The 7,500-nt window shown below is 39.1% G+C and overlaps 1 protein-coding gene across 2 annotated transcripts in view; it reads left to right on the top strand.

Moving 5' to 3' along the window:
• Positions 1 to 7,500, top strand: part of LOC113801864 (uncharacterized) — a 235,371-nt gene that overhangs the window by 204,920 nt on the left and 22,951 nt on the right. The gene's annotated exons all lie outside the window — the stretch shown is intronic.

A 7,500-nucleotide genomic window follows, 5' to 3' on the forward strand; every position in this document is an offset into this window, starting at 1 on the left:
CACACACACACACACGCAGATAGATATATATACACACAGATGGATACAGGCACGCACCACACACACACACACACATATACACGCACACACACACACACACACACACACACACACACACAAACACACACACACACACACACACACACACACACACACACACACACACACACACACACACACAAAGCACACACTTATTAAGACATGTATATACTAATCTGTCAATCATCACTTTCAGCGTTACTATAAATAATCGTTTTGATATCACCGCGTATACCCGTTTCATTAACAATTTCACAAACATTAGATAACTATTACTCTAACCATTATCATTCTAATTATTATCATCATTTTTTGTTATTATGATTGTATCATTATTATTACAATTGTCGATAATATCATCATTATAATCACCCTTATATATTATCACTGTTACCCGATCCACGTGGAAACCATTAGCCCGAGTTGATCCTGGTGTCCTGAAGAGGATGACACGTGGTCGCACTGTCACGCCTCTGATGCCAGCGGCGACACTCCCACATTGTCTGGGCACGGACTGACACTAAGAGTACAAAGATGTTGCACGACATTGTGTAGCAGAGGAATCCAGGCTCTGGGATAGACCTCATGTCTCTAGACCTTCGGATTTTCTATTTTCCTCATATACTTATATACTTATATATATTTTCCTCATATACTCATATACTTATATAGAGGACACATTTTTCATTAGGAATGCGTAGCACAGCTTGATTCATACATTTCCTTATATCTTTTCTGTTTCCTTTATGGGGTTCCTCTTCAGCAACAACAGTGACAAAACCTAATAACAAATTTTTCAAGAGTCAACAATCAGTTATAATGTGCTTCTCATCTATATTTCTGTCGGACAAAGGTGAAAAAAAACACACACACACAGTCACGGGGAGAGAATACAACCCCGTGTAAACACAAAATTGAACTCTCCCAGAGCATTGGGCCGTTGGGATGAAAAACCTCTTCAGTACTCAGCAATATAATGTGAATTATGGCCGAGTCGGCTCTACAGTATACACGCCAGGATCAGAAGATAGGAATTATACCTTACATATGGTAACTCTTATCTGCACTGCAAATTCGGGTACTATGTGATGCTAAAAAAACAACAACAACTGAAGGTCCTCGTCGTTGGGTTCATCCATATAGGTCTTAAGTAGCGATCACCCTGTACGTGAATGCCAACTAATGAGACGGGATACACTGGTTCCGATGGACGAAGAGGCAGGGATCTTCCGTCAATAGGTGGACCTCAACCAAGCTAGGACACAACTTTCCATAGCGTCATTCCAACACTCGGTGAAGTCCTCAGGGAACAACCATTCTGGCAATCTGTCAGGAAGTCAGCAACTCGTCATGCTATCAGGATGTGCAACAGCGAGGATACAGTAGAAAAACGGCAAAGGACATTTATGAACTCGAACATAATCAGAAATTCTGGAATTAGTGCTCTAACCAATCCCATAGGTAGCGTGGAACAAATCCACATAAACATTGAGGTCTTAATCCAAAATCTTCTTTGCTCTTTGCTCTTCTCTCTCTTCTTTCTTTCTTTCTCTCTCTCTCTCTCTCTCTCTCTCTCTCTCTCTCTCTCTCTCTCTCTCTCTCTCTCTCTCTCTCTCTCTCTCTCTCTCTCTCTCTCTCTCTCTCTCTCTACATGTATACTTAATTTTTCTACAGTGCAAGATGGACAAGATGTTAATCGTTACTGCTCTTACTCCCCCTTTGCCGTTATTTTGATTTACCACTCAACAATAGTGGTCCCTTTTCTACATTCTCATTCACTTTGCAAAGTTTCTACGAGCCCCCCCCCCCCTGTTACATTCCTCACCACATGAGGACGCGTTATTTTCCTCACCACAAAAGGACGCGTTGATTTACTCACATGAGGACCTGAAATTTTCTTCACCACATTAGGTCCCCTTCATTTTTTCTCACTACATGACCCGCTGTTTCCCTCGTCTCTCGAGAATCCATTATGGATGTCTTGGCGCCTTCTTTCACGCTGGTTTCCATGCCTAATGTGAACTACCTCATCCGTTTCCTCATCGCCAGAGAACCCATAATTTTTTCTCACCATATAAGAAACATATAACCTTTTTCATTCGTCTTAAAAACTCTCCCCCGTCTTCCTCGTCTCTCTCTCTCTCTCTCTCTCTCTCTCTCTCTCTCTCTCTCTCTCTCTCTCTCTCTCTCTCTCTCTCTCTCTCTCTCTCTCTCTCTCTCTCTCTCTCTCTCCCTCTCTCTCTCTCTCTCTCTCTCTCTCTCTCTCTCTTACGTGATCTAGGAAGCCGAAGGACTAGCTGACACAAACGACCCTCGCACGTCTTGTGGCCCAGTAAAAGATTCCGCTTTGTCTACCAGGATGATACACTCCAAGGCATTCCTGAGGTCAAGATCAAGGGTATTTTTGTCTTTCGTTGTACTTATTTATGATTTGGTTCAAGGTACGTCATTAAAATCGTAAAGCAACTGTGATTGTTTCTGTTCTCTCCGGTGGTGTTTGTTCCACGTCTACTTTTTCTTTGCTTTATAGTCAGTGAAGAGAAACTGAAAGGACCCATTACTTTAGTATAGATATTTGCAGCTGTTATAAAATGACCAACGGACCATTAGTTTTTCTCTAAAGAAAGCTTTAGTGGATACTTATGGTCGGTAAATAATGGCATACCGCAGCAATGGTTATTTAAATTGTGTTTGACACGGGGACGCAGTTTTTTTCTCCTTTCTGCATTATTTCATCATTTTTTCATTTATTTTCCCCGTGTCCTTTGTTCTCTTGCCTCTCTCACGCCTTTCTTAGTACTTCCACGGTGTTATTTGATCTTTGTATTACAGTGTTATTGATGCTAGATCTTTTCTGGAACAAAGTTGCTTCACTTCTATATCTATTTTTTCTGTTTTTCCGCATTTACAGAAATTCTGTTATTTAGATTTCTTCGTCTTGGCTTTCATGGAAGTATTTCCGCGAGAACTAAAATTGATTAATTCTAATTCTTAATGTTAGCTATGGCCTCCAGTTATCTTAATTTTATATCACTTGGAATATGAAAATAACCTGAAGTAATATCTGTGAAAGCAAAGATGTTTCTTACCAACAATTCTTTTTCTTCGATTCAGCTCCGATCTATATTTCATGCAATTATTCCATCATTTGAGTATATTTATTCCATTTTCTTCCTTCTCAACACTTTAGTAGCTGTATTCACGAAGGTCATTTTTCACTGATGTCAATTTCACATTTCACTTCCTTCGCGACAAGGAATCATTTTCAAGATTTTTGCTAATCAATAATAGCGATCCTTAAATATTTATCATTTATCTAAAAAAAAAAAAAAAAAAAAAAAAAATATGGCGAACTACTCTCAATAACCCATAAAAAACTTTTATCTGAAGTAAATAATGATACAATAATAATAGCAAAAAAAAAAAAAAAAAAAAAAAAAAAAAAAAAAAATATATATATATATATATATATATATATATATATATATATATATATATATATATATATATATATATATATATATATACATATATTAGTATTATATATTTATAAAGGGAGCAGACGAACAAGAAAGAACCGGCCTTCCACCCATAAAAAGAAATAAGAATATATCTTTTCAAAGAACCGCCAGTCTAGTGGTCACTAATAGGTCAGCTGTTGCGGGGAAAGCTGATATAAGCGAAAAAAGTCCGTCGAGAAATATGGTACGCTGTATGTGCGTGTATATATATACATACGCACATACGCACACGCACACACACACACACACACACACACACACACACACACACACACACACACACACACACACACACACACACACACACACACACACACACACACACACACACATACACACACACACACGCGCGCCCGCACACGCACACGCACATGCACACGCACGCACACACACACACACACGTGCACACATACATATAAACACACACACACACACACACACCTCTCTCTCTCTCTCTCTCTCTCTCTCTCTCTCTCTCTCTCTCTCTCTCTCTCTCTCTCTCTCTCTCTTTCTCTCTTTCTCTCTCTCTCTATATATATATATATATATATATATATATATATATATATATATATATATATGAATAGTAAAACACTCTACCGTGTTGATACTATGGTAAAAAAGAAAAAAGACAATGCACTTGATTTATTGAAAGCGATACAGCAGTTTCGAAATCCTCCTACTGTATGCTTGTGTGCACATACATACATACATACATACATACATATATATATATATATATATATATATATATATATATATATATATATATATATATATATATATATATATATATATATATATGTGTGTGTGTGTGTGTGTGTGTGTGTGTGTGTGTGTGTGTGTGTGTGTGTGTGTGTGTGTGTGTGCCTGCGCGTGTGCGTGTGTATGTGTGTCTGTGTGTGTGTGTGTGTATCTGTGTTTATAAATTTAACGTACACACATACGTCCTATTCTTTCCTTTGTTAACATACTCTGCTCCTCCCATCTTTCCTTCCAAAAGCTTTCGCAACATGCAACGAAAAGTAGGCAATCAGAGTCCCTCCTGCAGGTTCAAGTTACTGGCCTTGGATTAGATTTCACGATGACCATTAACCCATCCTATTAAACTCGCTATATATAACGAGAGAGTATTTGATATCACAATTCTTATCCGTTAAAAAGAATGGCCTCAAAAAATGATTTTTATTTTTTATTTTTTTTTTTTTATTTATTTTTTTTTTTTTTATTTTTTTTTTTTTTTACTTTAACTCGGTCTCGCACATTTAAGATGGTTGAAGACTCCCAGGTTCATTATTAAATTGGTTAACTGGTTGGTATTTTATTTTCTTGAACTTGGTATTTTGTCAGCACTGACCTGTGTATTTCCTAAATTATTAGATTATGTGTTTGTATTAATCTGCGTGTTGCGTGATATAAGAAAAAAATATAAGTACGCATTTTCTGATTGCAGAGATCCCAACAGACGTAAACATGTAAAATATTAGATTCGGAAAGAAAAATATATGTAAGACCATTAGCAAAAACCCCAGACAAAGAAATAAGAAAAAATGTAGAATTATTGTGCTCAAGTAAAAAAAGAAGAAAGAAACGATGTCGAGGAAACTTTAAGCTCGGTCATTTCTCGACTCATGATAGGTTTTGGAGGAAGTTCATTAGAACTATGAGAGCTGAGCATCAAACGATTTTGCTGAAAATAGAAAAAATGTCTGGATTTTGGGGGTGCTGGCAAAGGTTCGCTGAGTGTAAGAAGGTCTTTCTCCTTTCAAGTAAATTGTTCTAAAGGCCTGAACAACCGAACTGCATCTGAGAGAACCTCCTACACTACATGATTTCTCCAAATCAAAGACTTTCGACCATATAAAAATCAAACGCAGATGTGTAATAACTATCAAATACAAACGTACCAAATACAACTATAATAACTGTCAAAACTAATACGTACGTTTAGGGCTAAATATATCCCGGCCCATAAGAAAACCATAAGATAGTGTCAAAGCGACTTATTGCATCGTTCATTAGTTCTTTTCTTCTTCTTCTTCTTCTTCTTCTTCTTCTTCTTCTGGTTCTGCTTCTTCTTCTTCTTCTTCTTCTTCTTCTGCTTCTTTGTCTTTGTTCTTTTTTTCTTAGGAATTCGGGAACTAGCGAGAGAACTAAAATCCTGAAAACGACAGAGAGACTTGTTCATGAAGCTCTTCGTGACGATGACGTAGATCAAGCCACCAGAGAGAGCTGCTTGCCGAAGAGCCTGAGGAGGATAAGTTTGAGAGCCTGAGGAGGATAAGCTTGAGAGCCTGAGGAGGAGGATAAGCTTGAGAGCCTGAGGAGGAGGATAAGCTTGAGAGCCTGAGGAGGAGGATAAGCTTGAGAGCCTGAGGAGGAGGATAAGCTTGAGAGCCTGAGGAGGAGGATAAGCTTAAGAGCCTGAGTAGGATAGCGCTTGAGAGCCTGACGAGGATTGCGCTTGAGAGAGCCTGAGGAGGAGGAGAGCGCTTGAGAGCCTGACGAGGATAGCGCTTGAGAGAGCCTGAGGAGGAGGATAAGCTTGAGAGCCTGAGGAGGATAGCGCTTGAGAGCCTGCAAGCACAGAGGCTACGTTTCATGGCCTTTGGGGGAGAACCCGGGAGGCTTCTGAAACGTGTTCTTGTGCTTCTGTGAAACGCGATCTTGGCTTTTTGTTCCCAAATATTATGAAGAAAAATAAATAAAATAACATTGCGTAATTGAGGTTTCTGAAATGCAACAAACACTGATCATCAATGCAACTATGGTTGTTACCGTCGTTTGATACCGCCGTTTTGATGTTGTTCATGTCATACTTTCAGTCCTCTGAAAGAGTATGAGAAACTATTGGCACTTTCCCCTTCCTTTTGGCAATTCTCTTCTTCGTCGAGAGCCCCATTGTGTTTCGCATCTTCCGAGAATCCTTCCTCATTCTGCCTAAGCCTCATCGAAGTTATAAGACGGCCGAGGATCTTCTCCCTCCTTCCCCTCTGATCCCTAAGCCCTCACTCCTCAATTAGCGTCTTGTTCAGCGGCTGGCTTCTCTCTCTCCGTTCTTTCACCTCCGATGATCCTGAAATACGAAGTTGCTATACGCGAACAATTCACCTTTTGCGGGTTTAAGGTTCAAAATCCTCTGCGGTGAGTTTGTGGATTATTACTTTGTCGTTTCTTAATCGCTCTTTTCTTTTCTATTATTTTAGGGGGTTCTTTTTATCAAGGATTTTATGAGTTAGTGGTCTTTTCATTTCTTTATTTTAGTTTTGATGGGGCTATTCTATGGGATGATGAACTTTTAAATTATATTTTATTCATTTATTATTATTATTTTTTTACGTTTTTACTTTTTTTTCTCGTCTTTGTCAATCTAGTTGTTCCCCGTCCCTCTTTTCTTCCTCCGCTCCGGACTTCCATCTTTAACATCCCGAGATCTTCACCATCACACGTCACATCCTCCGAGCCATTGTTTTCGTCCCAATATGTCTTTTCTCTCTTCCAACATCTTTTTCCCGCACTTCGTCTCGTTATCACTGGCCTCATATTCATGCCTTCAGCCTCTCCTGGCACTCTCTCGCGTCCTCAGTGCCTCCACCTCAGCGTCCTTCTCATCTCTGGCACTGCCTCATCAACCCGGCCCAGCTCTCGGTGTCTTTCTCCTCTCGCTCTCTCGCTCTCTCTCGCTCTCTCGCTCTCTCGCTCTCTCTCGCTCTCTCGCTCTCTCTCGCTCTCTCTTGCTGATATTCTCTCTCCCTCTCTTTCAAAAATTGGTTTTCTGTCTCTTTTTCTCTCTTTCTAACGGTTATTCTCTCTCTCTCTCCCTTTCTAACTCTTATTTTATTATTTTTTCTCTCTCTCTTTCTCTCGTTTTATTTCTCTCTTTCTCTTTCTTAATCTTTTATCTCTCTCTCTCTCTTTCTAATTTATTTTATTTTTCTCT

Source organism: Penaeus vannamei, chromosome 31, assembly GCF_042767895.1.
Source record: "Penaeus vannamei isolate JL-2024 chromosome 31, ASM4276789v1, whole genome shotgun sequence".
Classification (NCBI taxonomy): Eukaryota; Metazoa; Arthropoda; class Malacostraca; order Decapoda; family Penaeidae; genus Penaeus; species Penaeus vannamei.